The sequence below is a fragment of the Miscanthus floridulus genome, chromosome 8 (genome assembly GCF_019320115.1).
Source record: "Miscanthus floridulus cultivar M001 chromosome 8, ASM1932011v1, whole genome shotgun sequence".
NCBI lineage: Eukaryota > Viridiplantae > Streptophyta > Magnoliopsida > Poales > Poaceae > Miscanthus > Miscanthus floridulus.
Genome location: NC_089587.1, coordinates 53,164,986 through 53,189,602, shown reverse-complemented (window position 1 = coordinate 53,189,602; position 24,617 = coordinate 53,164,986). Strand labels below are relative to the sequence as shown.

At 43.5% G+C, this 24,617-nt stretch overlaps 2 long non-coding RNA genes across 9 annotated transcripts; both read right to left on the bottom strand.

The window, feature by feature from the left end:
• Positions 1-1,448: 1,448 nt before the first annotated feature.
• LOC136472058 (uncharacterized) lies at positions 1,449-12,020 on the bottom strand. Of its 8 annotated transcripts, XR_010762237.1 has the most exons (6): positions 11,125-12,018; positions 10,890-11,022; positions 10,533-10,648; positions 9,749-9,820; positions 9,532-9,586; positions 1,449-3,303 (listed from the first exon to the last, which is right to left on the bottom strand). It is a non-coding gene; the product is annotated as an uncharacterized lncRNA (long non-coding RNA). The 8 variants fall into 8 exon arrangements; XR_010762235.1 differs by lacking the exon at positions 9,749-9,820; XR_010762239.1 differs by lacking the exons at positions 1,449-3,303; positions 9,749-9,820 and having other exon boundaries at positions 9,365-9,586; positions 11,125-11,864; positions 11,937-12,020.
• Positions 12,021-14,482: 2,462 nt separating this feature from the next.
• Positions 14,483-15,730, bottom strand: LOC136472057 (uncharacterized). Its single transcript, XR_010762232.1, has 2 exons — positions 15,505-15,730; positions 14,483-15,257 (listed from the first exon to the last, which is right to left on the bottom strand). It is a non-coding gene; the product is annotated as an uncharacterized lncRNA (long non-coding RNA).
• Between the last annotated feature and the right edge of the window lie 8,887 nt (positions 15,731-24,617).

Genomic DNA, 24,617 nt, shown 5'->3' with positions numbered 1-24,617 from the left:
AGTATGCACAAATGTAGTCCCTCACCTGCTCCTATAGTCAAGGGTGACAGATATGGGGATTTTCAATGCCCCAAGAACCAATATAAGATCGATCAAATGAAAGTGGTTCCATATGCTTCAGCTGTCGGAAGCTTGCAATATGCTAAGTATGTACGCGCCCTGACTTGTCATTTGTTACTGGGTTACTTGGCAGATTCCAGAGCAATCTTGTAATAGAACACTGGAAATTGGTAAAGAAAGTCTTACGCTATTTGCAAGGAACGAAAGGCCTCATGATGACGTATAGAAGATCTGATTCACTCCATATAGTGGGATATTCAGATTCTGATTATGCGGGAGATGATAGAAAATCCACGTCTGGATATGTATTCACTCTCGCAGGGGGAGCTATTTCATGAAAATGCTCAAAACAAACCGTTACTGCATCGCCCACCGGCTCGTGGATCATTGTCGTCCTCCGCAGCGGGTGGCGGAAATTTTGGTAGCGCGGAGTGAGGAGGGTTTGGGGGAAGGAAGGGGAAGAGTGCACAGAGAGGGAGGAGCAGGCGCCAGGCGGGAAGGGACGGAGATGGACAGGTTGTGGATTTTTTTTTTCCATGGAGTGAAGCCAAGTGTGAACAGGAGAGGTCTTGATTACGTGGCTTTTTATCCTTGGCTTGTGCACGTGGACCCAGCCCCAGGTCCGGGATAGTGGAAGCGGAACCGCGACACGACGAGGTACGCCACGCGCGACTCGAGCGCAACCAACAACTGGAATACGGAAGAGGCACACTCAATTGAAAAAGAAAAACAAAAAGAAAAGAAAAGTTCGGGATCGCGGGCGGCCGGTGGCCGGCACATGGGAACGCAAGCGTACCGCATCCATTGCTGTTTGTTCTGTCTTCCCCCCACCCCCGCGTTAATTCGTGCTAGTGCACTCAAAATCAAAAGGGGAAAAAATCACTCTTCTAGCTTGAGAGATCAGTTTAGGGTCCAACAAATAACGACGACTCCTCTAAGTACATCCGTGTGCCAAGGATCTACCAGTAAAGTTCTAAATGGAGTAAACGGCATGGATTTGGCCTAAAGTAATCAAGAATTGGACGGTAGCTGCTCATGTTTAGTTTAGGGCCAACTTGACGATTTGACTGAACTGTGTCAGGTAGCCTGGCAGTTGGATGGACGGACCAATGAAGCGGCCGCCGTGCGGGGTGCACGCACAGAAAAACGGGGAAAAAAATTATGCGACCGTGCCGCATAGGACTTTTCCTGCGGCATGCTACATCTGGATGTATGGCATGCTGGCCGCACCAGATGTTGGTTAGCTGTCACCAGCCATGATTAGAAACTAGTAATAGGGCGCGCGCCATCGCACGCGTAAACGGGCACAGAAAAAGATTTCTAATACGAAAGAATATACAGATTACAATATAAGTAAATAATGTAGGTAATACAAAGGGACGTGCTTACATATATGGTACAAAACAAACAGACAGTGTAGAGCATTCGTATTTACATTTGTTAACAACATAATCTACGGAGAGACAGTAGTGTCTAAAAGGTTTTAAACAGGCTGATATGTTTTCTTCGAGATTGGTCAAGTAGCCGTTGCTGCCAGAAACAAGGGTGTTTATCATCAGCACTGAGCCATCTTCCAATAGTGTTTTGTTTGTAGAATAAAGAACTAAGCACCTACAAGGCTGCTCATCCAGAAAATACCTAAGGTTGAACCCCCAGCGTGCTCTCAGAGTTTATAGAAGTGCACCTACAAAAAAATGATATGAAAAAGAGTTCTGAAAATGATACCAATGACCAACCTTTGAAAATTTGACAAGAAGATACAAAATTCATGGTCAATGAGGATGTTAAATTTGACAAGAAGAAAATTTGACCACTTGTGCCACCAGTCAAAGTCATGTTTAATAAATAAAAGCTAGGGATGATACAAAAGCATTAGGTCCGTGCAAATTAACATCAGCAACCAGTAGCAAACGACAGTTACAACTCTATTGGGGCTTATGCGTTAGTTATAAGCCAATGAGGAACAATGCAAGTAATAATATAAATATACAAATGAGACATTCCTTTCCATCCACAGCGATATGGTCTTACATAAGTAACAATGATGCCTAGATAGAGAAAAAATATCCAAACTTGAGCAGAGGGCAACTCCAGTGAAATATTTGGAAATTCACTTTTGGTTAGTAAACAGATTTCCCTCTTTTGAATTTTGCACAAAAAATAGAGAACCACAGTCATAAAAATTCAGGTGTCCAGGATTTGTCCAAATAAAAAGTGCAGAACTTCCGCTTGTATCAGGAACCCCGGTATGAGGAACAAGAATCATATCAGCAGAGGATCTGAAAAAGTTTGAGGTGTCCGTGACATGCATCTCACTGATTCTAATCCAGCGGTTGACTGCAGGCTAAGAACCTGCAACAGAATGAACTATTTTGCCATTGATGGAGGCTGAGTTATCTGCAGTGTAAGATTTGGGAAATAATTAAAAACAATCATGTTCTTCTCTGTTCAGGGAAGTGATTCTGATAGGTATGTATACATTATTTGGCTGCTGAGACCTGAACTAAAAAAATATCTTCAGAATTGTTTGGATCTACAGGATGGGTCCTGCCTGAGGAAACAATTCTTTTACTTGCAGGTAACTCCCATGGTTGATCATGTTTCTTGCAATCCCATATTGGCTACATCGCTATGTCAAGCTAGTATATTGTATCTCTACACTAAACACGTCACAGCCAGGCAACCATGATTTGAGCTAACGGAGCTATGAATTCACTGTACCAAATTTGTAGAGCAGCAAAAATAGTTCAATGTTAACCTAAGATGGCAGTCAAAAGAAAAAGGAATTGTAGCAACGAGAAAGAAAAAATAGGCAAACCGTGAAAACTTCTTCAGATCTCATATCATCACCGTCATAAACAAAAAGATGCCCTCCTTTTTTAGAATGTATGTGTTGTCGACCCAGCAGACCAGTGAAAGACAATAACAGATCAGGTGTAGCATAACAACATTAGATGAAACATCACTTTGCTTGTCTTGTCCGGAGGATTTTGTAGTCGTATCCCACAGAAGTATGTGTCCTGTTATGGCTCAGAGCAACAGTTGAACCCTCTCTTGAAGCCCAACAAAGAGAGCAAAGTTCTCTTTCTTCTTCATTGTCATCGATGGTAGTATTTAGTTGATCTTTATCAGCATCCCCCAGAGCACCACTGATCTAACCCTTCATGTGTAAATCCCCATAGCCTCTGACAGAAATTGCAGCAGGATAACACAAGGCAATGATTTTTTTTGTATGACATGGATCTACACAATATAACAAGAAATCAATGGCTGGGAACTGTTGTGTCCAAAAATAATAATAAAATGAGGAAGCGAAGTCTAGCATCTTTAAAGAAAATAGAGGAAAAGGAAACTGAAAAATTACTGGGCTCTGTTTATTCCTCTAGCCCTTGGTGGCAGCAATACAACCCAAAATCAATTATTTTTCGTTCCATCAAACAAAATCTCCAAGTGGATGGCATAAATGCATGAACTAAATTTTGCAAGTAGAACACCAAAAACAAAAATAAATAAAGGGTGACAACAGGAATGTTTCAGATACACAAAAGTACTAGGACCAATGTTACGTAGAATCTATAAGACAATCCAATTACAGAAGATTCTGTAGAAGTTGTGGAGGCCAAAAGCTAATAGAAATAAAAGAATAGTGGGCAGTAGAACAACTCCATTTTTTTACCTTGGGCAGAAGAAACTATTGCTACTCTCCTCAGTATGATGCAGTTCTTGTATGGAAGTATATATTCGTAAACCTCATTATTTTTACTGCCTGCCTGTATGGAAGTATATATTCGTAAATAGGATTCCTAATGCTTGTATGTTTTTTGGAAGTCCTACGTCGATTCAGCACCACATGCAAATAGCACTGCAGACCAGGCCATGCAGTAAAGTAATGATGAATTTGGCAAAATACTAAAGTAATTGCTAATCTAGTTGAAGATGGGAAACTCCAACGTAGTAGTGGGCAGAGAGAGAGAAAGAGGGAGGTAGGGGGTCTCACATCATCTGTTGCCTGAGAAATAGTGGACCATTGGACCATTGATGTAAGACCCTAAGTGTTAAGCTTGCATTTAGCACTTGCATTTCACAAGCATAAGCATCATTCATGCATTCGTGATCATAAGGATATGATAATGTTTTTGATTTAGTCTATAATGGTTCTATGTGATGCTTTGCTTTTAATGAGTGACTTTATTTGTTCATGTGATAACTCAATTGCTTGATGTTTGATCACCTAAGTAACTTAGATCAACATAGGATCACAAATGAGTTAGGGTTTGTGTTTAAAAATTAGTCAAAATATGCTTCTAAGTGTTTAAATTAGGTTTTAAGCCCTTTTCATGATGCTATTTTGACCAAAAACATAATTATAATTTTTGTACCCTTTCTGAGGTTTGACCCTAAATAAAAGTTGAAGTGTTGGTTGTGTACTACAAACTTTGTTTAAGGATCAAGGACCAAATCCACTTCTAACAAGTCCAAACAGTAGCCACAAGTTTCAATCTAGTGCTGTTTTGAATCTCTTAACAAAATTTTCCGAGATTAGCAGTTAGCAAGTTCAATGTTTGGGAATTTATCTAATCAATTTTCATAAATAAAATTTGTGCAACTTTGCTTCTATGAATTGGTGGGATGTTTGCACTTTGATATTGAGCTATTGGTTGGATTATTTGATAAATGTTTAGCTATTAATTAATTGCCCAAAGTAGCAAATCAATTCATTTGTAGCAATGTAAACTGATTGCAGTTTTTCAGTTTCAGGGTTAGGTTTTCAAAATTCAAAATCTTCCAAACTATCAAGTTTCTGAGGATACTCATTTAAGCAATGTTGGAGATCTCTTTTATCTCTACAACTTTTAGTAATGAAGTTTTAGCAAAGGATGAACGGATTGAGAGAAATAGAGGGAAGAAGAAGCGCCGTTAGTCTGTGAACAGTAGAGCACCGGCAGCAGCCTGCTCTGCTGCTACACCGCCGTCGGCGGTGTCCTTCTCGGCGCTTCGCCGTTGGGACACGCAGCCGCCGTGAACAGGGGCCGAGCTGCGCTGGAGAGCCTGGAGAAACGTCGCCCGCGCCCATTCAATGCCCAGCGCCGGCCAACTCCTTTTCCTCCCCTTGCTGTGCCACCCGCCGTCTCTGCACGCCGGACATTTTCGCAGCCACCGCTCACTCCCCATTCAATTCGTCGCGTCCATAGTTTCGCCATGCGCTGCTCTCCCATCCCGACCTAGCTGCACAGTGCTTCGTCTCTAGGTGAGGGCCCTTGGGCCAAGCAACTGCCATGGGCGCCGAGCTCACGTTCGCCGTGGCCAGCGCGCTCCAGTCTCCCTCTTCTGCCTTTCCTTTTTGTTTTAGTTTTGCCTTAGGTCGTAACAGCTTGCACCGGTGACCGTTGATCGATTCGAGCCTCGCCTTCGCCGGAACGACGAGCGCCGTCGCCGTGCTCTGGGCGTTGCGCCGCCCTGCATGTGGCCGCGCCCAGCTGCAGCCTCGCTAGGCCCAAATTCCAAACCCTAGGTCGCCGCGCGGGCACCCTGGAGCCCCAACGCGCGTCCGCCGGCCACCCTGTTCGCCGGGGCCGGTGAAATCGCCGGCGCCGCCTGAAACCGTCGCTGCTGCGCCGCTGCCCACGTTGCCGCCTGAAACCGCCGCCGCTGCCCACGTTGCCGCCATAGCTAGGGTTCGTCGATGGCCGCGCAACTTGCGTAGGCCGATGCGGGGGACCGAGCCGAACCTGTCGGTTCCGGTCTCGCCACAGGCAACTAAGGATGAAAACGGTACGGAAATATCCCGTACCGAACCGCATCGTTTTCTACATTACAAATTCGAATTCGGTTCGAAATTCGGAACACCAAATTCGAAATCGGAACAAAAACGGTTTAGACATTTTTTCGACCGTTTTCTACTTTTCTACTTTTAATTCGGAATATCCCGAATTCAAAATTCGGTTTGAACCAAATTTGACCCACTACAAGTCCAACCTTAGAAAAATTATATCTTTTTCAGACAATCTCGGATGAAGATGATTTTTATATGAAAATTGTAGTTCTCGACGAGATCTACAACTTTTTTGTTCTTAGTTTTTTCATTTGATGTCTTGAAGATGTTCAAAAAAATTAAGCAAAGTCAGTGATATATTAATCGCGTACAAGCGCTTGTTGCCTTAAAAAAATCATATCTTCCTTATATCGTGTCGAATGGAGATACTTTTTAAGAAAGTTGTAGGACTTGTTAATTATTATGTACTTGTTAATTGTTATGCACTTGGTCCTACGGGTCAATATTCCGTATTGATTTTTCGTATACCGACCGTATTCGATGTAATTCCGCTCGAATTAGTTCGTTTTCGAAATTTTTGATATTCTGTAAGTTCGTGTTCGTTTTCGTGTCCGGCTTTACCGCTTTCGTTTTCGTTTTCGTATTCAAATGTAGAACTAGAAAACGGTTAAGAGGTTTTCCGACTGTTTCCGACCGTTTTCATCCCTACCGGCAACTTCGCCAGCAAGTTATCGCCAGTCAAGCGCCGCCCCTGCTTTTCTCTCTGACCAGTGGGGCCGGGTTGACCATGAAACCCGTGCGTCAGCCGCCCTGGGTGCACTGAGCCGGGTGCACCTAGCTGTGGTTAGGGTGTATTTTTGTTTGTTTTTCTGTTTTTCTTTTTCAGAATTTGAATCAAACTTCAAAAATACATAACTTGAGCTAGGAAGGTCCAAAATTGGTGAACCAAATTTTGTTAGCTTTGTCTTTCTGTGCTCTACATGTTAGAGTTATAAAATTTGCTGTTTGAAAATTTTTTATATATTGTTTTTATTTACCTAGAATAATACCTTTTTGTTTCAAAAAAATGATATCTAAAGCTATAGGTATCAAAAATTCATGAAGCCAATTTTCATAGTTTTCTAGTGACATGCTCTATGCAGGAAAATTATGAAATCTGTCATTTGACACTAAAAGTGGGCTGACCCTGTTTAGGTTGTATTAAGTTTATATTATTTGTCCTTTTTATATATATGCTCCATGTATTCAAATGTGATGAAATTTGTGTGGTATGCTATTCACAGCACATATGTGCTGCTGTATTTTTCTACAAATCAGATTTGTACAGCAGCTGACCCTTTTTCTTTTATGCCTTGTTTACTAAGTAAATGGATTGGGCATGCTACAAATAATTTTGGGTTGCAACTTTAACTTTCTTATCATCTTTTAGGTGTGTCTTAGCTACTGTACTGGTTGTGAACATATAGGATTCCTTTTGACGCTGTCTCTTATTTTCCTATGTTTGTTATGTTATGGCTTGCCTAGCTTCTAACTTTTACGGTACATAATTGTTTGATCATGCCAGGTTGCTTTAGGAACTTTTGTTGATGTGCCAAACAAATCCAACATTAGTAAGCTTTAGATGAATTAAAATCTTGCTTTCTCCACCGGAGAAGAGATATGCACTTACTCAGTAAAAGATTTGATTATAAGCAACACCTTGTCACCTTTATGTTGTTAATGCAACCCTAGTTTCCTATGTTATTAGGGCTACATGAATGCATCCTTATTTCATATCATGACATCATTACCTTGCATCTTTTATGCATTCGCTTTATTTATGCACCGCCAACATACATATAGGATCGGAGGACATTCCAGTAGAGTACGTGATCGTAGAGGAGGAGAACCCTCAGGAGTTGCCACCTGAAGGTGAAGGACAAGTCTCTGAACCACTTTCGGAGTGCCCAAACCACGGACCCTCCACTTTTCGCCGAGGCAAGCCCCGGACATTTCATTTTCCTATCTATCTCTGTTTTAAATTACACTTGAGTAATGTTAAACTTTAGTTATGCATTAAGTTGCTAGGTGTTGATTGGTAACCGTTGCTGCATCTCGTACCTTGACCAAAAAAATTTATCACCTTTTCTAACTAGATATAGACCGCTCTATGCTTAGTTATGCTTAGACCGGTTGAAGTCGGGTGATTCCTGTCATCTGTGAGATATAGGTGGTCACTTGTCCAATTGAGAAACCATGGAATCATACGGAGGTTAATAATTGGCGACCGGGCGGGATTCTCGTTTGTTGTTGTTAATGACTCAGGCTTGGCCTGTGTTTTGATCCCGTCTATGTCAATTAAGGACCGTTTCGTTGTTGGACCTTGGTTGAGATTGAACGTACCTTCACATAACGGCCAGATAACTCGTTCCGACTATGAAAACGGATAGCTTGTTCGAGATGAGTCATTGGACCGTTAGCATTTCTGGGAGAGTATTGAAGGAAGGGGACTGGTCCAAGACCATGTTTGCTACGGGCTACGAGCAATTCATGTGAGGATGCAGGATCATAGAGTTTTGCGAAACGGTCCAAACTCACCACCGAATGGAGTGAATGGTGACTCACGCGAGTGTTGCTAACTCGTGGGAGTGCGTGATACGGGCTTTACCCAGCTGGTGTAATCGATTCGAATTGCCGTCTCTCCCGATTAGTGAGAAACTTGGTCACTGTCCAGCAGTCGTAGTAAATACTTGGCATATGATTTTAGCAATTGAATCATGATTGGTTACTATTCTCTATAAATGGGCACTATTCTTTATAATTGATTACTATTCTCTATAATTCAATTATATGGTGTAAGATAGTGCTCAAGTAGTTCTAAATAGCTCAAAACTAAATCTTGCAGCTAAAATTTGAAAGTAAGAATTACTTTAGTAAGCTCTTTCGCAAAGTATTGCTATCCAACTTACATCACCAAATATAGCCTTACATATCCTTGGAGTCTTTTATTTTGTTCTCTGTCGGGTAAGTCTTGCTGAGTACAATTGAGTACTCAGGGTTTTATTCCCTCTGTTGCAGGTGACACTCTGTATGAAGGTTATTGTATCACTTGCTTTAGTCCCGCGATGGACACCACTGAGTAAAGGCCAACGGGCATGGCCGTGTTCTTATACTTTTCTATCATGTTTTTGTTGGAGGTGTTTGATAAACTGGCAATGTATTTAGACTTATGACAATAATCTAGTTTCAAAACTATGTTGCTTTCTTGTATCATATTTGAACTCGGTATTGTAATAAGTATTGTGAACTCAGTTTGTATCTTAAACTTCCACTGTGAACTCTATGTATTATGATGCATGTTGTTTCCCTTAATCATGTACGATCTTGGTTGTGAAGTTAATTTATTGAGGCCATTCGTGTTAATCAACAGACTACCGGGTTTATATAAGTGACGGTATGCGTGTGTCAACGTGTTTAACGGGGACAGTCATACTTAATCTTGTATAAATTGGACGGTTCTGTCACAATTGATTACAAAATTTTAGCATTCCTGTGTCAAGTTCAGGATGATATAGCAATGAACCGGTCATTTAAATTCTGAGTAATCAAAGTTCATTTTGTTATTTCCTAGCTTGCAGAATCTAAACAAAAGCAAATAGGTGACATTAGCAGTTACGTAATCTCTGCAGAAGCAAAGGAAGGTTAACTCTTAGTGCAACCTGGTTGAAATCCTCGTCACCTTTTGCTGTCGTCTTGCTTGCCATCCATGTGTGCCTACAAATATTTGTTTCGAAAAGCTGAGCACCTACATTGGCAAACTAGCAAGGCAATTTATGAATGGTGAGGAACGAAAATGAAGTTGCATTCTAGGAATACAAGCTGCCAACCAAGAACTCTAAGTAGGAATCAAATCAAAGTGGTTGTAATCCTCATCACCTGTTTTTTGTTGTGTTGGTTGCCACTCATGTGTGCCTACAAATATTTGTCTTAAAAGGCTAAGAACCTACACTGGTAAACGAGGTAGGCAATTTGTGAATACAAAGAACAGAAAATTTGGGTGCAATCCAGGAATGCAGGCTGCCAAGCTAGCACTCATAGTAAACAACTAACTAATAAGATCAGGGTAGACTACTAATGTGTAGAGCAGATATTTTGGGAATTCACCAACAAACTGACTAAACTATCTGACACAAGGCAAAGTGATCTTGCCAATTTCAATCTGGCAACACAGCAACCTACGGGGAACACCGAGTGCTTTGCCAAATAGAAATTGGCCAAAAGAAGGAAGAGCTGAACATATAATACCTCCATCAAGCTTAGAGCTCACAAACTGATTTTATTATTGGAGTAAAAGGCAAGAGACAAAGAAGTTCCAACAAATCATTACCCGCCTAAGAGCATCCTAAATTCGTATGTACCTAAATAAAATGTAAAGTCATGAAATATTCCATCAACATTAGACTAAACTAACGCTTACATACAATTCTGGACATCAAGGAAAGTCCAAGGGCTCCAAATGAGTGCCTTGATAAGATGAGCTCTGTTGCTGTCAACGGAAGAGTTGTGAAGGCAGCAGTACGGCATGGCAGGCTGCTCCTAAATTCCTAAAATCCTATAGCTACAAAAACTAAGACACTAAGGACAGTTGTATTACTAATATATATTTGAAAAATAGGCAAAGGCAAAGCAACAGGAGATGCAAGAAAGGAATGGTGCCAACTTTAAGGTGTTGGTTAGGAGACCATGCTGGTGTAGAGGGCAGTGGCCAGTGAGGAGCGATGGGCCGTGCAAGCCATGATTGCGGTCGCAGTCGGCTCACTGTAGACATCCGATGAGCTGCAAAACACAAAAATATTTAGACAAGATCCAGGAAACGCTAGAATCCCTACACCTAGCCCACAAGCCAGTGAAAGTGGGACACATTTTTATGCACCCAAATTAGAAACCACATCTAATTCATGGTAAGAATAGGAAAACTGGAACAAAACAGAATATCATAACTGAATCATAAATCTCCAAATTGGTCACATAAGTTTTTTAAAAGGTTGTGCTAATGCTAAGTAAGGAAACACTGCACCTGACATACGTTTCACAGTGGCAACACCTTATCCAAGCTAAGGCGCTGGCTGTTTGACCAATCCTAAGCACCTGAGAGACCACCTTCTAGCTGCCAAAGCCTGAAGATGTTGGGGCTGCATCATGCATCATTTCTGAAAAACAATTGTGTCAATGATTTTAACAGCAACATGGAGCGCCTTATGAAATGGTAAAACCCTAAGCATATCATGATGGAAAATGTACATGGAACTTACTTATGTGTCAGTAAAAGTACAAGAAACACTTGAGTGACCACCTTGTACCTGCCAAAGTCCAAAGATGTTAGGGGTACATCATGCATCATTTTTGGAAAACAGCTGTGTCAATGATTTTAGCAGTAACAGGGAGCATCTTATGAAATTTTAAAGTTAGAGCTACATACTGTAAGCTAGAAGCAAGCATGATGAATGTGGAGATAGAACAAATAGGCATTGAATTAACCGATAAAGGTTCTTTGGACCAAAAAAAAGTAAAAAAGAATTCCATACAACTTTGTCCTGAAACGTAAGACATGATTGTACATAATTTTGGACTCAACATGTAAGTACCAATGCTTATAATCAAAATTATGGTTGTGTCAGTGTAGTAGTAGATTTTGTATAAAGCTCAAGAACGTCCACAATTTGGATGAACCAATGAAACCCATTTTCTTTCCAAAACTCAAATCAATACACTAAAGATGTGAATAACGCCCGCACTTACCATGAGCCAACCAAACCTATGATTTATAGGGAAGAGTTAGTTGCTTAGCAGGTATTTGTTCATATGAAAGTATCAATCATCAAACAACTCCATATATCTGTTTCACATGAACTCACCTTTTTTTTATTCTGAAACTCATCCACACCTGCAGTAAAGAAACGTGTAATTGAAAACTGCTCTCATAGGCTTGAACCAACCAGGTATCCCCAGGCATCGCACGTCTGAGTACCACTCAAGTCCCCTGGGAGGAGCACTGAAATGAAGAGATGAGATGTCAGGAACCGAGGAGGAGAAGAGGGTGAGGCGCTGCCAGATCCAGCTGCACCCGTATCGGCCGTTGCTGCGCGGTCCACAGCTCGCGACGCAGCTGGGTTCGTCGACCAGAGGGGGGGGGGGGGGGGGGGGGGGGGGGGGGGCGCCCGCGCCGGCGGCCACCGGGGGGGGTCACGGGTCGCCCCGGCCGTGCGGCGCGAGGAGGGGGCGTGGAGGAGCAAAAGGACGGCCGCCTCCTCGTGAGAACGGGGAGAGATGTGGCTTCTTCTTTTTTTTGTTCAAGGAGAAGCGGAAGCTGAGATATATATTTGTTTCGCTGGATTCTGAGGAGAAGCGGGGGAAGCAGAGGAGAAGACGACGAGAAGCACGGGAAGCTGCTCCAAGTAAAATCCGATCCAACAAATCTGGACCACACGATAGAGGATCCGACGGAGGAGACAATTCTGGGCGACGTGGACGGCAACTTTGATCGGACGCGTGGTGCCCATCCGGAACATGCCGCACGGCATGCACGATACGGCACTGGCGCATACAATTTTCTTCCCAGAAAAACTCGGGCCGGGCTCGAGTGTCAGTCACGTTGACATACTCCTACTGTATGACATGCTATGGCTTTGGCGCTCAATAAAATTAACGGCTCACATCAGCACCGGATTTTTTTTTTTTTTGCAGAAACCGTACCGGCATGTTGGACAGGCAGCACACAGCACGGCCCTCTTTTAAGCGCATCGCGCGGGCGACACTTCACTTCTTGGCATCATCTGCCTTGCGTTGGTGTGGCGCGCGGCCAAGTCCAAGTCGCCGTGCACCGCCTCAGCGTGGCCGTCCCTGCGCGGTATACGTTGTGCCATCATTTATTTCGGTCGGACCGGGCGCCGGCCGACGGGGCGAGCGAGCTTTGTATCTCTCGCCCGTAGCGGCGGTCGCGGCAGGGGCGGATCCAGAACGGGGTTGCGTCCTGGGCTGAGCTGCTGATTTACGTTCAAAACAGTCTGATCTTACTTCCTAGGTTTCCTTTTGTCTAATTAAGATCATGATTCACGTTCAAAACAGTCTGATCTTATTTCCTAGGTCTCCTTTTATCTAATTAAGATCATAGTTTTTTAGACTAAACACCACATATGTTAAAGGGGCTATATAAACTCGCCCCGGGCTGCAGCGTGGGCCCTGGATCCGCCCCTGGGTCGCGGTGCACGAGAAGGGAGAACTCGAGCAACTTGCCACGGCACTACGGCCGCCCCGCCCCCGAACACGGAAGAAAACACCAAGGGAGCTGCTGGCGCCCCCCACGGCGATGCCTTTGAAAGGCTTGGCCTAGCCTACAAGGCACCCAGCCGGCACAGAGGCCCACTAGTCAAAAGACTAACACAGCTTCTCACAAATCTAGGGGTACAAAAGTCATTTTATTGAAACATGTCTAAACTTTAGCCCATGATCTAAACAGACTTGTGATCTAAGGTTTACTTGTTTAAAGTTTATCCCCTCTTTGAAACAAAGGAAACATTAGACTAATTTTTGTGAAAATCTTGTACAAATCCTGTAAACTTCTTGCATTTCAAAGGAGACCTATTAAACTAAACTTTAAACGACTAAACTTTAGACCCGAAAATCCAAAGAGGCTTAAGAATCCAAACTATTCCGCACAAACTTTGATGCTGATCAAAGTGATCACCATCAGGAGCAGAGCAAGCATGCCGACAGGGATGGACCTACGCCTTGAGTTAGGTGGGCCATAGCTCAAGGCGAGTCCATACTGCTACATCTCAGTACAGCCCCATAATAGTTTACAGGAACAACCAATGAATGACTCTGCCGTGTGCCTGAAGAGGAGGAAGCGGCGGCGGGGGATTCTATGTATACATAGCGTGGATATCTCACACGTGTCGAACTTCATCGATCCAACGCTACCTGACACTATCGATGCCCAGAGACATGTGAGGGAGCCTTACCCTATGGGAGTTAATGGCGCCTACAATACTGTAGGGGAAAATGTCGGCGGCGACAACAGTGCTTGGGTTCTAACGTGCTAGGGAGGTCGTAGAGTACTGTTTTCATAGGTGTACAGGGTACGGATCCTGGTATTGCGGTTTTTGACTTGTGCGCCCTGTCTTACTTTCTCCGTCCGTTTCCTGGTCCTTACCGAGCAGGCGTCCCCGGTCGGTTGGTCCCAGTCGGCTCTGATCGCGTCAATCGGAGAAGAGCAGTGAGCAGGGGCTTGGCGCATCCCCGGTTGGAGACGCGGGTCGGAGTCGGAAGTAGGGCTTTGGCCAAGCCTTTCGGTCGGAGAGGCCGTCCGGAGGCGGGCTGGAGACCGAAGCGAGCACTCCGGTCGGAGAAGTGGGCCGGAGTCGAAAACGGACGCCGTTTCTCCTCGGCCTGGCCTTCCAATCGGTGATTGGATCGCTCTTTTGGCCTATCGTTTAGGTACTTGGGCCGACCTATGAATTGCACGTTGTTTGCAATGTTGTGTGCTAGGCTGAGCCTCTGTTGAGAAGTCGGTCCGTGAAAGAGCCCGGAGTTTATGAACCCGACAGGATGAACAGATGATCTTGTAAGAACTGATGAAGAAAACGCGTCGACGCCAAGCCGATAGATACGTTTATCACAAGAGAATATTTGTAGCCATAAACATAAATAAATAAACCTGCATGGGCAAGCTCCACTACTACCTATACAAACCTTGAAGAATACTAGGCTGCAATAAATAAAGCGAGCCTTGAAGCTCCACTAATCAGCAACCAAAGACGTCCTAGCTAATATGCCCGTGGCCTTGTCGACTTTAAATTTGGTTTCATAATATAGAATGTAATAAAAATGTAAACAGGAGTAGACTTAGTACTGCTACCTCCGTCTAGAAAAAAAACCTAATTATAGCTCTGAACCTACTAGAGTTCCTGCTGTTCCCCAAGAAGTAGAACTCCGATGTTGAGGAGTGAGATCGCGAGCAGCAGCAGAGCAAACGCGCATAAACGGAGCACCGGGTCCGCCTCCCTGCCCGCCGCCGCCGCCGCCGTCGCAGTGGCAGCAGAGGAAGCCAAGAGGAGGCCCACGAGGGCGAGGTTGCGGCGCAGGCAGTGTACGAGCGCACGTGCACGTACACGTACACCAGCGGCGAGGAGCCCGGGGCGACCTATGGGCGCCGTCGTGTCGTCGGCGACCCGGACGCCGACGAAGATGAGGCTAGCGCCGGCGAGCACCCCGGCGAAGCTGAGAAGCAAGGCCAAGTCGCCGGCGGAGCTGACGCCCGCGCCGACAGCAATCATCGTGAGGGCGAGGCCGGTGGCCGTCGCCCTGCTGCCGCGAACGCGAGTGGTCATCGGCGGCGTGGCAGGGTGGTCAACTTCAACTTCACCTCACCTGTGATCTCGAGCACCTGCAACCCCAACAAGGCAACAGGGCAAAAAAGAATCAAGTTGGCAACAATCATGGAGCTAGGATGAGGCGGATAGGGAAGTACAGAGTTTGGTAAGAGCAGGGCATTCTCGGCGGCGGTCCACATGGATCACAGTCGAGGCGTCGACAGGCGCGGCGAGATCACGCGCTCAAAATTATCAGAGCCAAATGAAAAAGGAAAAAAAAAACTCGTTTGCAATTGCAGTCGGGGAGGCAGCGTTAGTTACCCAAGTTGGTGGTGGCCGTGAGCGAGGTCGCGTCGCACGAAGCTGACGCCGCTCGCCACTCCGGTCACCGGCTCCTGGTTCAAGGTCGCCCTCTGCTGCAGCGGGAGCACGCAGCGCAGGCAAGCAGGGAAGAAGCAAAGAGCGATCTAGGATCTGCGAGGCAGTCGTGGCAGCGCGGAGAGGGAGGAAGGTTTGGGGAACGAAGGACGGGGAAGCAGGGAGGGAGGAGGAGGCGATGAGACGAGGAGAAGGGGCGAGCGGGGATTTTAACGGAGGAAGAGGGGGTTCTGGACACGGCGTCGACGCGGTACGCGACGCTATTCGTTCGCGAGAGCAAACAAACCAACTGGTGGGCGGCGCGTCCGGCGTCCGTGCCTGGCTGCCTCTGCCTGCTCCTTCATGGAGTATCTCTGGCGAACAATAACAACTAACCCTGTTCGGTTTGATTGTTTCTGTGGCCTATAAACCGACTGATGTTGTTTTATTGTGAGCAAAAAATACTGTATCATGACTGATAAGCATGACTGATACTAAGTGAACAGACATAGTACTACCTCTATCCCTGAGAAAATGCGACTATGGATTACGTGCCACTTTGAGTGCTTCACGTTTGACATATTTATGGCTCCAAATTAATTGATTATAAAAATACATTTTATAATCAATCTAATGATATTTATTTTATATTATAAATATTTATACTTTTTTTTATCTATAATTAATTAAAGGTGGCATACATACTATTCTAGAATTGCATTCTCTCAAGGACGGATGTAGTATTATCTTGTGTAACATGTTTCATATGTACGTATAAGCCTCTCTACTCCCACTTTGTATGTACAGAAATCCAGGAAATGATCAAATGAGCACGTCATTATTGTCCAATCGACAAAATTTTAAATACTCGGCGCGTGTACGTGTATTTGCACGCTGGGTCAGAGTTAGTTACGTACCCAGCGACACATGAGCCGAGCGCATAATATATATCTTTGTGAATGCTTATGAGAGACTGGATGTGTCGGTGCAGTCATGCTATTTTGTTGTGAGGAAAAAACACGGTATCATGCCCGATACCATCAAGTGAACAGGGCTGAGAGAATGCGCCTATGGGTTACGTGCCACTTTGAGTGCTTCACGTTTGACACATTTATGACTCCAAATTAATTTATTATAAAAATATATTTTGTAATCAATCTAATGATATTTATTTCATATTATAAATATTTATATTTTTTATTTGTAATTGGTCAAAGGTTCCAGAATTGCATTCTCTTGAGGACGAAGGTAGTGTTATCTTGTGTAACATATTTCATATGTAGTATAAGCCTCTCTACTCCCACTTTGTACGTACAGAAATCCAGGAAATGATCAAATGAGCACGTCATTATTGTCCAATCGACAAAATTTTAAATACTCTGCGTATGTACGTGTATTTGCACGCTGGGTCAGAGTTAGTTACGTACCCAGCGACACATGAGGGGAGCGCATAATATATATCTTTGTGAATGCTTATGAGAGACCGGATGAACAGATGATCTTGTAATAACTGATGAAGAAAACGCATCGACGCCAAGCCGATAGATACGTTTGTCACAGGAGAATATTTGTAGCCATAAACATAAATAAATAAACCTGCATGGGCAACCTCCACTACTACCTATACAAACCTTGAAGATTACTAGGCTGCAATAAATAAAGCGAGCCTTGAAGCTCCACTAATCAGCGACCAAAGACGTCCTAGCTAATATGCCCGTGGTCTTGTTGACTTTAAATTTGGTTTCATAATATAGAATGTAATAAAAATGTAAACAGGAGTAGACTTAGTGCCGCTACCTCCTTCTAGAAGAAAAATGTAATTATAGTTCTGAACCTAGACATGTTTTTTTTTTTGACGGAGGAAGTTTATCCGACCGATTACATTCATAATCATTCCCATCGGCTGCATCGCGGAGTCGCGGGGCCACCACGTCCGGACGCCAGAGTCGTCTGAGACCAAGACCAGACTTTTGAGCACCCTGGTGGACCCATTCCATGCCAACGCGACGTACGCATGCGATTGATTGGATTTCATTCATGCCGTCGTCTCACCTGCAGAGTTGTTTGCGTTGGCAGCTCGGGCTGGCCCACGCCTGCTTCTTCAGGAACCGTGGAAAGCGAGGCCGTGGTGGGCCCCACATGCTTGCTGCCGGCTGCCGTCGAGTCCTGGCCCACCCCGCGTCGCCACCTGAGAACAGAGAAACGGCGAAATGTGAGTGCGGTACGGTACTGCGGTTGTGTACGCTTGTTTGGGAGGCTGTAAATGGTTGTGAATTATTTACTATTGGCTGGTTTGATATGAAAGAAAAATACTGTTTTTAATTGAAAATTTACGATCGTTTATGAGCAAACGAACAGGCTGTATGGGACCGTGAGTGATGTGATAGGTATGAGAGCCGAAGACGCGCGCGCGAGGGGTTCAGTAGTAGTAACTTGGACTCGTATATGCACTGCACGGATTGCTCTGTTGTTTAATCACTGCCCTGCCCCCGCATCAGGTGTGCATTGCCTATGTATATGCTTTCGGGCATTTATGTGCTCTATTCGCTTGGTGGATAAGCATGGTTAAAAGTATTGTTGATTAATTTATTATGAAAAAAATATTATTTATTAATTAAAAAAAGTACGACTTATAAGTCAAACAAACAGGACGATGATTATCTTCCTTTTTGGGCACTGGACTCGACCACCGAGCTTAGCAAAACCACCTAACAAGATCATAGGAGGAGAACATGGCCATGGCTCCATTTTTAATCTGCCAAGCTTTCGTCAGCACGTGTTGCATCATCACAGACTTTTATCTGTGCCACACCACACGGCGACGACCGGGGCCGATCTCTATATCTATCCTCCTGTTGGTTTGACTTATAATTCATATTTTTTAGATAATAAATAATATTTTTCTCTCACAATATAAATCAGTCAACAGTACTTTCAGTCATGGCTTATCAGCCAAGCTAATAGGATATATATATATATATATATATATATATATATATACACGCACACAACTAAAACATTCATAACTATTCCGTCCACAGGTGCGACATCAAAGTCGCTTTATGCGATCAGATTTGGAAGGCAACGCGCACTCGCTCCATGAGATCAGCTCAATCCCCATAACAGCCGCAACAAATCAGGAAGGCAAAAATCAATTCCCGTAACAATCGTGATCAATTCCCAGCAAATCAGAAAGGCAAAAATCAATTTCCGTAACAATCGTGAATAATTCCACGATCACTCCACGCCGTCAATTTTCTGTGGATGTTTATGAAACTAGAATACCTGCTTGATGCGACTAAATCATTTTAGTTATATCACGGGTCGACAAAAAAATATGGATGCAGGGAATTTCTATGCATTTTTTGTTACATGGCTTCTTTGGCACTTTGTTATGTTGCAAGGCCTAACTATTTCATTCTTTGTCGTGGTTTTGTTAACATGCATTCAAGTCATTTTCATGAGATTTGACTACAAGATCCTGACTTTATTGGTTGGTCATTGTAGATTACTTTGATGGGTTGAGTACCTCTTTGTACGACACTTCTGCAACATATTCCTCGTCAGTGGTGGCTTTCTTGTCAGCTGTGGCTGCAATTTTGCAGCTGAGATCATGAAATAGAAGTAAAACATGTTTGCCAATTGGATCAGGAAGAGTTTTCGGGATGTTACCACTCACCGCAATAACTGGATGTTACCACTCCTGCCATTACATATTGGTAGGGCATCGCCGTACCAACACAAAGTGGAAAATAAATAAAATAATGTTAAGGATAGATAATATTGTCCTTTGTATGAGATGAATTTCTTGTAATACCATCTTCTCTCATTTTACTGGAATATAATATAGGAAAGCTGCATTGAGAGTACTGCCCTTTTATTGGGTATTGACTTATAGATATTTTTACTGGTTATGGTATAGAAGAGATGAGTATATATTTTAATGGTTTAAGGTGTTTTCTTAAGGTGATTGATGGTTCCCTTATGGAGACTGTTGAAGAAAAGCTGAGAAATATGGTGAAATGCTGCAATCACATAAAGAAATAACACTCACAGGCTAATATTCATGATTAAACAAAATTATTGTGATATTATTTTGTTCCCGTTGCAACGCACGGGCATGATCTTAGTATAACTAAAACATACGGATTGTCAATATCTATCCGGCAGGACCAAAACACTCATGCGATCCATATCCAGCAGGCAAATAATCACCGCATCTCATGCGATCTATATCCGGCAGGCAAATAATCACCGCATAGAGACACTGAAAGGCAAGTAAATAAAATAGAATAAAACTCACGGAATCACCGGCAGACAAATAATCACCGCATGGAGACACGGGAAGGCAAATAAAAAATGGAATATCACCACGCAATGATCATGATCGTGATCCAAATCTCGTTCGTCGTCCTTCACGTTGCGTGTTGACAACAAATACTTTTTTCCCAAAAAATAAATTATTGCCATGCCTCATGCGGGCTAGGATATTGTAAGTCCGAGTATACGCATGAACATGGATAAATTCAATTCGATGCCTAGCAATAAATTTTCAGCTTTTAAGGCGACTTATGTTTGTCGTAACTTTCAGGCAACAATGTCTAAGCCTAGCTTTTATTTCAGATTCATTACGATAATGAATGTATTTCTTGATATTATGATGATATAATACACGTAAAAAATTGAATTGATATATTCTTGATTTTGACTTAGCTAATAAATATCTCATTTAATTTATGTTGCACCCATTGCAATACACGGGCACTCATCTATATTATATATATATAAATAGAATAGAAGCATAGTGACGGGTGTCTATGCGGGGCCTTCAACTGCCATCGGGTCCGCCAAGAACGGCCTGCTTCGTATCGTATGCGCGGATACGGTGAGCCGGTGGGGTCACGTCCACATCGGAACGTGCCTGGTACATTCATTCAGCAAAAGCCGATTATGCCCGTTTGGCTGGCAATTTTTGGCTAAAACTGACTGAAAAACACTATTCTAACTGAACTGTTGTAAAAGAAAAATATTATTCCGGCTAAAAAAAGAAGTCGAACAAGTTGAATATGAGGTAAACCGAACATGCCTATGTCATGTTGGAACTTGGAATATTCCTCAAAGAAGATTGCGGGGGTGACCCGTGCGCCGTGAGCGTGCGTTGCCGGCGACGTGCGAGCCAGCCGCCGGCTTTGTTTGTGCCGTGCGGCTGCGGTGGACGGCGAGGGCAACTGGACCCCACCTTTTCACGAGTCGGCTGCGTTGACGGGACGCCACCGGCCGCATTCCTCTGCCCCCCCCTGGCCCGCACGATGGGCTGAGAGAGGCTAGTAGCGTGGTGCCTGCACAGTACACTCTTTTTGCTTCTCCGATGCACACGGGATCCAGTAAAAAGGGTCCCTAGTAAGTATTCCGTGAACTGATTCGATTGGATTATGCCGGGGCGCCAAGCCATCGGTTTCCCACGGCTTCCTGGATTGATTCGTCGGTACGATACTACTCCCATTTCTCAAGCATGGTGAAACGATTGTACGGAGGAAAAATACACGACCTGATGATGGGCAGCCTGTTCGTTTAGCTGTGGCTTATCGTAAATGATCGTAAATTTTCAGTCAGAATAGTATTTTTCTCTTATACAAACCAGTCAGCGGTACTTCTTCCCAAACCAGCAACAATATGAACCAGCCAACCGAATAGGCTGCGGTACTACTAGTACACCTAACAACATAGGACCATATTGCCTTTTGTTAATCACGCCTCCATTTTTCAGCTGCCTACCAGGATCATCTAAGGGCAACTTCAACCTATCCTTCAAATTTTGGCCCCCTCTCTCCTGAAACGAGAGTCCCTTATCCATATTTAAGCTTCTACTTCTCAGCACACTCCAACCGATCTCCTAAAATCTTTCTACTTTACACTATATGACAGCTTTGTACACTACCCCAGATCTGGACATCACTGTCAGTTCAAAAACCCCTTTTACTGTCGGATTTTGAACCGACAGTGACATACCGGCAGTGATGGGGGGTTGACATCACTGTCGGTCCTTAAAAACCGACACTTATCTACAGACAACAGTGTCGGTTCCTGGGTCGACCCGGCAGTGTCCAGTTAAATAACACTGCCAGTTTGTAGTCCCAACCGACAGTGAAGGTTGCTTCAAGAGTGTTGGTTCTTGCCTCAAGTCAGCAGTGTTGAGCAAGCCTACACTGTCGGTTCATGGCTCAAACCGGTAGTATTGTCGTAACCATCACTGTCGGTTCATGGCTCAAGCCGGCAGTATTGAGCAAGGCAACACTGTCGGTTTGTTGCTAACCGGTAGTGATGGTTACGACAACACTGTCGGTTTGTTGCTAACCGACAGTGATGGCCCATTCGTATTTTATTGTTTTATAATTTATTTTAATTTATATTTTTTCGTGGAATCGGGTTTCGCTTTTTATACGCTACGTAGACGACATGTCGATCAATATTAAACATTACAAATGTTACAGTTATAGTTCAAATATTCTTATCAAGATCTCGATCCTTCAAAATAAAAAAAATTATTCGATAAGATAAAGCATGCTTCTCGGACTTGTTACAATAATCTGACGAGACGCTCTAGGCCATATTGGTCCTTGAACTTTACGGATTGTGCAATGGAAAAGATTCCATCTTTTTCCAATACCTCGGCTAAGATGAATTTTGCCAGCTCCGATTGAAGCGCGACGATCTCCATGTCTAACAGCCTTTCGTGGTTATATTTTTTGCGCTATCGTTCAAAAAAGATGATATCCAAAGAGGAATCAGTAAATTATTTTGTTGAATGATTAACAGACAAAAATAAAAATGGGGATTATACACACCAACTTATCGGCTTTTTCCGATTTTCCACCGATATAGCGAAGCATTGCCCATATTACATAAAACTCGCATTCATTGTTTCCCGCCGGCTGTTTTAGGTACTTACCCTCTATTTCAACAACCTTGAATGGGACATGTGTCCCACCGATATGTCTTCTTCGAACATTGAGCAACATTAAAAGGAGAAATGTTAGAAAGTAATATGTGTGATTAGAAAATAATATGTTATTAGGATCACTTACTAATTCAGCACTGCCACCAGTGCATCTAGATGATAAAATGGTTTTTTCTTTGAGTCCCACACCTCGATCAGATTTTTGACAAGATTAACACAAAATAAAGACGAAATGGTGGCTGCAATCACAGAATCCTAATTATCGAATAATCTTAATGAAAAAAGAAGCATAAAATTAAAAGCCGAGAACAAAAACTCGCAGTTGTAGGCATGTGAGTTTTGTTCTTCATCTTGAATTCGTCGAAAACAGCAATCAATCTATGTTTCAGGTCTTCCACGTCACATCCATGAAGTCCTAGACATGTCTTCTCATTGACTCGCAAGGGATCTAAGAAGCCTATGTTATCCCATTTGCTTTTTAGAATGTAAAATTTTGCTATACACCTACATAAAATCATGAGAAGTGCTCAAAAGTTAATAATTTGTGTCCCGAGAGAGTAGTTAATTGTAATATCGTACGTGTAGGGTACTTACATAGTCCACAGCGTCAACATTTATGTATTGAGAGAGCGTTTCTGGTATAGCTGGAACAAGCACTCCCACTCGACATCGAATTTCTCTTCTTTACGATAATTAAAAACATGTGGCGAATGGATAATAACCTCAAAACCAAAGTCCTCCGTCTCTATTGTTTGAGCCATGTAATATTCATATAACTGACGCATATATGTTGTTAAATTTTTATACTCATCATTAGGAACCAAAAGATTGCCCCTTTCATACTTTATTGCCGGTGTTGCCGTTCCTTGTACATCATAATAGATGGTCGCGACCTCTTCCATGGTTAATTTGGGGTTATCTTCAATGAACTTCTGTATCTTCCTTAAATCTTCATTGTGTATTTCATCGGCTCTTGTTGTAGCGTACTAATTCTGTGTTTGCTTTTTGAATTCGGACTTCAACAAAAACGAAGGCAGTGAGGCACAGAGATTGAAGAAACTAATATAATCTTCCTTCGAGATGTGTGCTGTAAATTTTTCCTCCATCAAGTTTGTAACGCTGCCACTGAATGACCTTTTTCTTTTTTTGTTGGTCCACTTTGGGAGCATTAGCGATTGAATCTAAAGACCTTTTCTGTGACTGCGAGGATGTCCTTGATCTTATTTTAGGCTGAGGTGGTGAAGGAGGAGGAGGATGACGACGAGAATTTTGTTTTCCTAGGGCTGATGAAGATGGAGGAGGAGGTGTCTCTTTTCTTGGGGCTGATGAAGATGAAGTTGGACAAGGAGGAATAGAAGGAGACCTCTGTCTTCTCAAGAGTGATGGCAAGGGATGAGGAGGGGAGTGATCTCTGTTGAAAGATGGTGAGTGATCATCGTGGGTGGGCAAAGACTCGCAATCGTCCTCATCATCAGAGGACAATTGGTGGTCAAGCTTAATGAAGCGCTTGCGCCAGGCCACTTGAGAGCCCTTGTTATGACCAAGTTTCGGCATGTCTTCCGCTACGGGGTACTCAATGTGTATCTTATTATACTTCTTATCAAGTATTCTGTTAATGGTGACACAAGCGTACCCCTGTGGAATTGGGTGGCCATTAATGGTCCCATCTCCCGCAGGCTAGGTCTGGCCGAGCGCCACCTTGTCCTTTGTCCATTCCTGATGGATGTACAACTTAACATTGATGGGTTCAGTGATGCCGTCCACTGGATGAGGCACATTCGCATCTTCTTCATCGAGCGGGGTCGATCTGCAGCTGCTGCGACCCCTAAACTGTGGGCTAAAGGCAGTAGGAGTAGGGTTTTGTGGTACTTCTGACTCCTAGGACAGCAAAATTTGTTGGACTTGTGCTTCAACAGTCGCCTTAATCTGTGCGTCCATTATTTCTTCTATCTCTTTTAGTCACCTCAAATACTCTGCCTCCTGATCCGCTCTACCCCTCGAGTAGCTCCGGTAAGAGTTTGATTCTTGGAGGAATGCTAGTTTCTAAGGAACAATACCGGTTCCTCTAATGCGACTGGGGTGCTCCTTTGTTCTGAGTGCTTGGGTGAGCATGTCTTTC